The 10,215-nt window shown below is 55.6% G+C and overlaps 1 protein-coding gene across 1 annotated transcript in view; it reads right to left on the reverse strand.

Moving 5' to 3' along the window:
- LOC123763716 (muscleblind-like protein 1) overlaps positions 1–10,215 on the reverse strand; it is a 274,770-nt gene that overhangs the window by 219,382 nt on the left and 45,173 nt on the right. The window contains exon 2 of the mRNA XM_069304185.1: positions 557–1,336. The gene's annotated coding sequence lies outside the window, so the exon portion shown is untranslated. The remainder of the gene's footprint in view (positions 1–556; positions 1,337–10,215) is intronic.

The raw sequence follows: 10,215 nt of genomic DNA on the forward strand, positions 1-10,215 counted from the left end.
TATTATTAACATCTTTATTGACAAAATTAATTACAATTTTGCCTAATCTGAGGATTTTGATAGGTCTTATCGTGCCTGGCCTTGAAGTTATGGATGGAGGCGGCTTCCACAACTATTACTTTCTGCCCACTTGTTGACGGGCCGCACAGGGCACGAGGGCTTCCTTACATCCCTGCTGCTTATTTAGCCTTGCAAGCACACGAGACTATGTGGACATGTGGGACATGACGGTGACTGGTTAAGGTTGCAGGAGCGAGGTTGCCTGTCCCCGCCAGTGTTGCCAGAACATGTTACAACTATGCATGAAAGTGTTTCCTGTACATAAAACATAATTACCTGCAAATGAATCAAACAAAGCATCAGCATCCATGCCAACATATATGGAGTTGTTTACTCAATGTTCCAGATATAGTGTTCAAGGGGGCTCTGATAACAGGCGTTTCCCTTCACACTCACAACCCACAACGGTTGTTACTTTGACGCAAAGTTGCGTGGAAGTAACAACTTGTGCGTTAGCTGGCTGGGCCAGTTACTTCTTAGCATTATGAACAATTACGCTAAAACTAGACATTTTCCCCAGCAACTCGTGGAGTATGAAGAGTTGGCATGGATGGTGGAGTGAGAAGTGCAACTTACCTTAATAGAGTCGTAGCACGCCGTCACGCGTCCGTTCTGGACTTCGACGTTGGGTGGCGGGTGTGCGAACTTGCACTCTGTGTCTGGTCGCGTGCACTTGTTCCTCTGGAACTCTCGGCACACTTCCAGCTGCAGCCAGCGGGAGTCCTTCACGTTCAAAAAGTTGTTGACGTTGACCATTGCCATGTTGGGCACCCCAGCGCTCACCATAGCACTGTAGGGTGGAGCGCTGTGCGCAGCTGCGGCGGCGGCGGCGGCCGAAGGATCCAGCTCGCCTCTAGTCGAGACTCCGAGCGGAGTCTCACCACGCCTTCAAAGGAACGCTTGAGCAGCGGCGGCGGCGGCGGCGGTGGAAGCGGTAGCAGCAGCAGCGGCAGCAGCAGCAGCAGGAGTGGTTCAGCAGGCGGCGACGGTGCTGGAGATGTGTAGTGAGGGGGTTGGTAAGGTGACGGGTGGTCAGTCCGGGGGTGCGCGCTTTTGCTCACTCTGGTATCCTCATTCCCCGCTACACCGACACAGAGACAAGCCCACACAGCAGCAAAAGCCTCGGGAGTAAGCGGTAACCACAATTTGTCGAGGACGGTTTGTAAGCGAGCGTATGGTGGTCAAGGTGGCTGGCTGCCAGGTGTTGGATCAAAGAAGCAAGCTGTTGTCTGGCTGGAGTGTCAGGTGAGGTGGCAGGCACTCTCCGGGTAGGGGTCTGCAAGAGAGAGGACGACGTCACATGGTGAACCAGGGCGGGGCACTACAATGGCGGCCGCACGCCACGCACGCACGCCTCCACCGCCGCACGCCTCCTCCGCCACACGCCCACACGGCCGCCACTCCGCCGCGCACTTCAACTACCCGTCAAACTAATACTAAAAGGCAATAAGCACACAAAAGGTTCTAACTTGAAAAAAACCATCTTCCGTCAGGAGCGAAGAGGTGGGAGCGGAGCCAGGGGCGTGTGGCTAGGGGCATGGGCTGTCCCTAGGCGATGGTGGTTACCACGGCACGTGTCCCAGCATGCCCAGGGGGAGCATAGCGGGCCCAGGGGCATGAGGGCGGCAGCGGGCGTGGCACTGCGCCCATTCTACTACTCATTCTCAGCATCGGGAGGTAGTGTGGAGGGTGGGCGGCGGGCGGGCGGGCAGGGTGGAGGCGGGTGAGGGGTGGGCGGCGGGCGGGCGGGCAGGGTGGAGGCGGGTGAGGGGTGGGCGGCGGGCGGGCGGGCAGGGTGGAGGCGGGTGTGGGGTGGGCGGCGGGCGGGCGGGCAGGGTGGAGGCGGGTGTGAGGTAGCAGCAGCAAGGAAGGAGCCGACAGCCCTACACAGCCCAAGACTTGGCAGCGATCAGCCCACCAGCCCAAGCACACAGACGCTCACCCTCAACAAGCTTCAGCCGGCCGTCGTGAGGAGGGCATGAGGGCATGAGGGGGGCATGAGGGGGGCATGAGGGGGGTCGGACACGAAGGCCGGCTCAACTGTATCCGCTAAAGCTACAGGTAAGGGCAAGGTTAAGGGCGACGGGCGTCTTCAGAGGGTCAGCTTGCCTACAGGTCAGGATAAGGGTAGGTACAAAGGTCACTGGGCACCATCAGGAAAAAGCTAGGCCGGCAGGTGAGGGCAACATTAAGGATAGGGTCTATGGCACCTTCAAGGGGCCAATGGCACCTTCAAGGGGTCTATGGCACCTTCAAGGGGTCTATGGCACCTTCAAGGGGTCTATGGCACCTTCAAGGGGTCTATGGCACCTTCAAGGGGTCTATGGCACCTTCAAGGGGTCTATGGCACCTTCAAGGGGTCAATGGCACCTTCAAGGGGTCAATGGCACCTTCAAGGGGTCAATGGCACCTTCAAGGGGTCAATGGCACCTTCAAGGGGTCAATGGCACCTTCAAGGGGTCAATGGCACCTTCAAGGGGTCAATGGCACCTTCAAGGGGTCAATGGCACCTTCAAGGGGTCAATGGCACCTTCAAGGGGTCAATGGCACCTTCAAGGGGTCAATGGCACCTTCAAGGGGTCAATGGCACCTTCAAGGGGTCAATGGCACCTTCAAGGGGTCAATGGCACCTTCAAGGGGTCAATGGCACCTTCAAGGGGTCAATGGCACCTTCAAGGGGTCAATGGCACCTTCAAGGGGTCAATGGCACCTTCAAGGGGTCAATGGCACCTTCAAGGGGTCAATGGCACCTTCAAGGGGTCAATGGCACCTTCAAGGGGGTCAACTACAGGAAATTGAGGAGACCTGAGGACAGTTTACCTGATCCTCAAACATTGTGATCAGGTTCCCGGCTTTGGGGAGGTTTAAGGGTAGTTAAAATTGGGTCAAAGGGCATTTTACACTAAGAGAAAATTGGAGTCAGTTTCGGCAATTCGGGGGAAACACTGTTGGAAAAATTACGTACAGTGGAAAAAACAGGGCATGGTTCAAGGTACCTCTGAAGCTACTAATCCCAGCCCCAGTTAGAAGGAGCAAGCCCAACTTTAGCAAGCAGCAAAGGGCTATTGAGGTTGGCTTGATGCACGAGGAGAAAACCATTTAAATTCTAAGAGGGTCTAAGACAGGGAGGGAAGAATGGAGCACGAGGGAAGAGGCAGGTAGATCTAAGGAGAGGAACAGGTAGATCAAACAGGAGGCAGCTCTCAGGAAAGGAGTAGATCTATGGAAAATGGAAGGTAGGGCTAAGGATGGGGACAGGTTGAAGCCAAGCCAGAGACCGCTTCATGGGCCACAGCAGGTTACCACAGCCTCCAAGGGGTCCCCGGCACACGGCCACAGAGGCAGAAGACACCACAGGAAGGCAGGCAGCTAGTCCCAGAGGAAGATGCGAGTCGGAGGAAAGTGAAGGTAACTTTGAGAATAAGAAGGAGGACTACAGGACAAAAATCTAAGACACAGTAATACTTCAAAAGCATGTGAATCCACGTTAACGTAGTTAATACAAAAAAAAAGTTGTATTTCTATGCTACAAAAGTCTTCAGGTAATAACTTGATCATAGTCAACACCGCATGGAAAAACGATTTCATGTGATGACAAACTGATGTCACCTAGGCCTATGTAAAAAATATATATATGTACTAAACTGGGAAAAATTGGTCAGCCTACATTTAGGAATAGATAGATCAAAGTACATTCTGGTTATACACAGTGACGTCGAGGGCAGTGACTGAACCAGGGGGGGGGGGCAGTGACTGAGCCAGGGGGGGGGCAGTGACTGAACCAGGGGGGGGCAGTGACTGAACCAGGGGGGGGGCAGTGACTGAACCAGGGGGGGGCAGTGACTGGACCAGGGGGGGGCAGTGACTGAACCAGGGGGGGGGGGGGCAGTGACTGAACCAGGGGGGGGCAGTGACTGAACCAGGGGGGGGGACAGTGACTGAGCCAGGGGGGGGGGGGCAGTGACTGAGCCAGGGGGGGGGGCAGTGACTGAGCCAGGGGGGGGGCAGTGACTGAGCCAGGGGGGGGCAGTGACTGAGCCAGGGGGGGGCAGTGACTGAGCCAGGGGGGGGGGCAGTGACTGAGCCAGGGGGGGGCAGTGACTGAGCCAGGGGGGGGGCAGTGACTGAGCCAGGGGGGGGGCAGTGACTGAATCAGAGGGGGGCAGTGACTGAACCAGGGGGGGGGCAGTGACTGAACCAGGGGGGGGCAGTGACTGAACCAGGGGGGGGGACAGTGACTGAGCCAGGGGGGACAGTGACACTGCCAGGGGGGGGACAGTGACACTGCCAGGGGGGGGACAGTGACACAGCCAGGGGGGGGGGGACACCCACACACTCACTACCAGTAACCAGGGGGTGGCAGACCTACACACACACACACACACGAGCGCAACATGGCACTAGGGAAGTAACCACCGAGGGGACACTACCATCACCACTATCCTCACACTGGGAAGCTGCTCATCAAGTTCTATACAAAATAACTCAACCCACACATTAAATGACGACGTTTCGATCAAGGATTCAGGACCCGAAACGTCGCCACACAAGGGTTCAGGGCAGACTGAAACGTCGTCCCTGAATATTGGATTCGTCGTTTCAGTTACATTAATGTGACTTATTCTGCTCAATAATACAATGTCCATTGTGGCACTAAGTTGCAGGCAAGAGTGCCAGTGTGCCAGAGATGCTGACACACACTGCCAACCTTCACCTCTCACCGTCTAACTAGTAACTAATTAACATGATTTTCCAGTAAGCCACAGTAAATGACCACTGAATGATTTATAACTAATGTCGTTTGCAATTAGAGTAATTGTGATTGCTCTGCCCATCGCACCGTAACCAGGGGGACCAGATTCACGAAGCAGTTATGCAAGTACTTACGAACGTGTACATCTTTCCTCAATCTTTGACTGCTTTGGTTACATTTATTAAACAGTGTACCAGCATGAAAACTTGCCAATCAACTGTTGTTATTGTTATAAACAGCCTCCTGGTGCTTTGCAGCTCATAATCTGTTTAATAATTGTAAACAAAGCCGCCAAAGATTGAAAAAAGATGGACAGGCTCGTACGTGCTTGCGTAACTGCTTCGTGAATCTGGCCCCTGGTTCAGTAAGTTCATCTTTAAGTCGCTTATCTTCACATATTAGTCTTCCAGAGATTGAGGCTGTCATGGCAGGTTCCCCTCGACTTAGCATGCACAGGATGAGGCTGGCGTAACTAGAGGCAGGGTTGTGGAGGCAGGGTTGTGGAGGCAGGGTTGTAGAGGCAGGGCTTGTATGTGTATGTGTGGGGGGGGGGGGGGGAAGAGGAGCACATGCAGTGGTGTTTGTGTACCTGTAGAGTACCTGTGTACTGTGTTACACTCAACAGTAAACTAGTGATAAGTGATGAAGGTACTCTCTACACACGCTGCTTCACGAACACTGTCCCCTCTCGACCATCACCTAGACAGCCTCTAGAAGTGCCTCTCAGTACCCGCCCAACTAACCTACACCGGAGAGCTCGGAAAATGATATCGAGGCCTCGCGGAACACCGCCTTACAACCACTCTAATATTGACGTGCGTTACGTATCAAGATAACAAACTTGCCGATGAGCCTAATGCATTCCACGGTGATGCGGGTACCAACATTTCACTCACTTACACCACCGGAAAATCGACGATAGAACAGAGAGGGTCTCGTACTCTTGAGGCCCCGAGTCCGAATCTCCGATCAAACTATTGAGTTATATGCTGTTATGATACTTAAGCCTCAACCAGCCTCCTTGAACCAGTTACGTCATTCATCGTCGCCTTATATACGGTCTAACACCACAAAAACCAGGTTGTGGTTCGAGTGCTCGGCCTTCCCTCCCTCCCCGAGGGTGGAAAAGGCTCCCCTCCTGTCAACAAACAGCCTGTCTACACCCGTCCCACGTTACTTCATCGCCCGGTACCACTCTAAATATTCAACTGCCTGATCCCTCTACACCCCGACACCTCCCCACACACTCCTACTTACACTGCTCCAATACTTTAACGTATTCCTTGCCAGGGACTTTTGCTGTTTGTGAAACCGTCTTAAGTGTCTCCCGCTGTTTCACAGGTCTTCTCGGTACGGTGATTCACCATCGTACTATTTTATTTACTGATATAAATCACCATATTTCAGTAGGGAGTGCCAGAGTCCCCCCCCCCAGCCGCCCTGTGGAGCGTTGGGCTGAGTTGCTATAACCTCAGCTGTGTGCCCCCTACCTCAGCTGTGTGCCCCCTACCTCAGCTGTGTGCCCCCTACCTCAGCTGTGTGCCCCCTACCTCAGATGTGTGCCCCCTACCTCAGATGTGTGCCCCCTACCTCAGCTGTGTGCCCCCTACCTCAGCTGTGTGCCCCCTACCTCAGCTGTGTGCCCCCTACCTCAGCTGTGTGCCCCCTACCTCAGCTGTGTGCCCCCTACCTCAGCTGTGTGCCCCCTACCTCAGCTGTGTGCCCCCTACCTCAGCTGTGTGCCCCCTACCTCAGATGTGTGCCCCCTACCTCAGCTGTGTGCCCCCTACCTCAGCTGTGTGCCCCCTACCTCAGCTGTGTGCCCCCTACCTCAGCTGTGTGCCCCCTACCTCAGCTGTGTGCCCCCTACCTCAGCTGTGTGCCCCCTACCTCAGCTGTGTGCCCCCTACCTCAGCTGTGTGCCCCCTACCTCAGCTGTGTGCCCCCTACCTCAGCTGTGTGCCCCCTACCTCAGCTGTGTGCCCCCTACCTCAGCTGTGTGCCCCCTACCTCAGCTGTGTGCCCCCTACCTCAGCTGTGTGCCCCCTACCTCAGCTGTGTGCCCCCTACCTCAGCTGTGTGCCCCCTACCTCAGCTGTGTGCCCCCTACCTCAGATGTGTGCCCCCTACCTCAGATGTGTGCCCCCTACCTCAGCTGTGTGCCCCCCGCCCGAGCTGGGGCCCCCCCGAGCCAAAGCTTGAGTACGCAGGTCTGTGATGGCTGCCCCAGCTGCCCCCCTCCCCCCCCCCCTCACCAAGGTAAACAAGGACCCAACAGTAAACACGTCGGGTTCTCCCCCTCATCAGTCTGTCATACCATTAAATTAGGTAAACATTGAATTATCCAAGTCTGGGGTAAGGTAGCGCCAGAGGCAACATGTGAGGGGAGGAGTACTGGGCACGTGAGGGGGGGAGGAGTACTGGGCACGTGAGGGGGGAGCAGTACTGGGCACGTGAGGGGACCAGTACTGGGCACGTGAGGGGACCAGTACTGGGCACGCGAGGGGACCAGTACTGGGCACGCGAGGGGACCAGTACTGGGCACGCGAGGGGACCAGTACTGGGCACGCGAGGGGACCAGTACTGGGCACGCGAGGGGACCAGTACTGGGCACGCGAGGGGACCAGTACTGGGCACGCGAGGGGACCAGTACTGGGCACGCGAGGGGACCAGTACTGGGCACGCGAGGGGACCAGTACTGGGCACGCGAGGGGACCAGTACTGGGCACGCGAGGGGACCAGTACTGGGCACGCGAGGGGACCAGTACTGGGCACGTGAGGGGGACCAGTACTGGGCACGCGAGGGGACCAGTACTGGGCACGCGAGGGGACCAGTACTGGGCACGTGAGGGGGACCAGTACTGGGCACGTGAGCGGGACCAGTACTGGGCACGTGAGGGGGACCAGTACTGGGCACGTGAGGGGGACCAGTACTGGGCACGTGAGGGGGACCAGTACTGGGCACGTGAGGGGGACCAGTACTGGGCACGTGAGGGGACCAGTACTGGGCACGTGAGGGGACCAGTACTGGGCACGCGAGGGGACCAGTACTGGGCACGTGAGGGGACCAGTACTGGGCACGTGAGGGTGTGTATACACTGCCTCCATGGTCTCCCCCCCCCCCCCACTAAACAACCATAAACCACCACAACACAGTAAGCCAACCACCACCGTAACGACCGTGCAGCATAACGGTAGTTACCATGCTCGTTGGTGAAGCACGAACACTCCTGAATCTTACCCTCTTAAACTTTATACACTTCATTAAAGATAAAGGTTCGGCTTCACCAGGCTGTGAGTCAACCTGACTCATACGTCAGGCTGTGACTCATACGTCAGGCTGCGAGGAGCCGCGTCCAACAACAGCCTGGTTGACCAGTCCAGCAACCAGGAGGCCTGGTCGGGGACCGGGCCGCGGGGGGGGGGGGGACGGAACCGATTCTGGGAATCGTGGCTCGCTATGCGTGTTTAATAATACTGGAAGCGAAGTGTGAGTGTGTGAGGAGCCTGAGGTATGAGGGTGTGGAGCCTGAGGTATGAGGATGAGGTATGAGGATGAGGTGTGAGGATGAAGTGTGAGGATGAAGTGTGAGGATGAGGTGTGAGGATGACTTAGAGCTGTGGTTACAGAGCCGGAGACCAACCTGTTTTACATCCCATTTTGACGAATAATTTCCCGAAGGGCAAAAAAAAAAAAAGACTAATGTGGTGAATGTCCCGTTTTCTGTTGGTAGGTCCTCGGGTAGGTTAGGTTGAGGCACTTTAACATACCAGTTTTGTGAGGTTGGCAATGCTCAGGAGAACGGGCTGGGGAGAGAGATCCAACTGTGTCAACTCTATCTGAACCCCCACACACACACACCTGCCCCCCCCCACCCCCCCACACATCTCCCCCTCCTCCCCCTACACCCCCAACACATCTCCCCCTCCTCCCCCTACACCCCCCCACACACACATGGATTAATGCGTGGGCGGCTGGGAACACGAAATCCATCAACCCCCCCTTCCCCCCCCCCCCTTGCACCATTCACATAGAGGATCAATTTCAATATTTAAGTACAGCATGTGTTTACCCCCCCCCCACCCCCACCCCCCTTGAGGGGTACTGCGATGCCCAGGTGCATCTCAAATGAGGGGGGGAGGGGGGGAAGAGTGCGCTACTTCCGGTCTAGTACAACCACTATACTGCAACCCGGAAATTCTTGGCAGTTGGCGGGAGCCTGCAACATTATGCAACCCTCCCCCCCCCCTTCACACACACACACACACACACACACACACACACACACACACACACACACACACACACACACACACACACACACACACACACGCACGCACGCGCGCGCACACGCGCGTACACGCACACACAATTACACTATTGCCTATTTCAATAATTCTTGCCAGACTTGCACACTCAACACAGGTCGACACTGATACTTCAGCATCTGACACGTTTTAGAAATAGGTTGACGAGACAAAGAAGGCCCTTTCTCTTGAAGCACAATCACCCTGATGCACCTGTTCACCTAGCAGTAAATAGGTACCTGGGAGTTAGACAGCTGCTACGGGCTGCTTCCTGGGTGGTATGGAACAAAAAGAGGGGGGGGGTGGGCCTGGTCGAGGACCGGGCCGCGGGGACGCTAAGGACCGAAATCATCTCAAGATAACCTCAAGATAGGGTTAGAATGTTAAATAATTCCTTCCCTTCCCTTCTCTTTCACACAACGCGCAACACCTTAACATACACATGTGTTTCGTCAGTACACTGACGAAACACAAACACACGTCCATAACTTGTTGTAAAAGGTGACGCGCGCTTTTAATACCCGACGTAAACAATGCAGTTTGTACATTACGCGGCCAACGGCTCTCACTACCCGAGCCTCGATCCCAGCCCACTCTCCCAGCATGCCACAAGCTGGTGCGGTATGCCCGCCCCGCTCTCCCACCCAACTATCGCTCTCCCACATCAAAGGCACATTTTGCTACGCCGAGCGAGGCAGCCACGACAAGAAAATGGTAGTAATATTGATGCTAAATCTTGGGCGTGTGTGAGGTGGAACAGCTGCCACGAGGTGTTCCCGAGGCACGGGACGAGCCAAGCTCACATGGCAGTATGGGAGAGGGAAGAGGGAGAGGGAAGGGGGGGGGAGAGGTAGGTGTGGGAGAGGGAAGGTGGGAGGGAGAGGTAGGAAGGGGGTGTGGGAGAGGTAGGTGTGGGAGAGGGAAGGTGGGAGGGAGAGGAGTGTGTGGGGGGGACGTGTATATTAGAGGAGAAATGTTGGCAAGGAGAGTGAAAGACAGGTTGAAAAAGCAAGATGGAATGAGGAGGAAGTGGAGAGTGTGTGACAGGAGGGAAAAAAGTAACAGGAGTTAGATGGGAGAGTAAGAGGGAGAAA

This window comes from Procambarus clarkii, chromosome 52 (genome assembly GCF_040958095.1).
Source record: "Procambarus clarkii isolate CNS0578487 chromosome 52, FALCON_Pclarkii_2.0, whole genome shotgun sequence".
Classification (NCBI taxonomy): domain Eukaryota; kingdom Metazoa; phylum Arthropoda; class Malacostraca; order Decapoda; family Cambaridae; genus Procambarus; species Procambarus clarkii.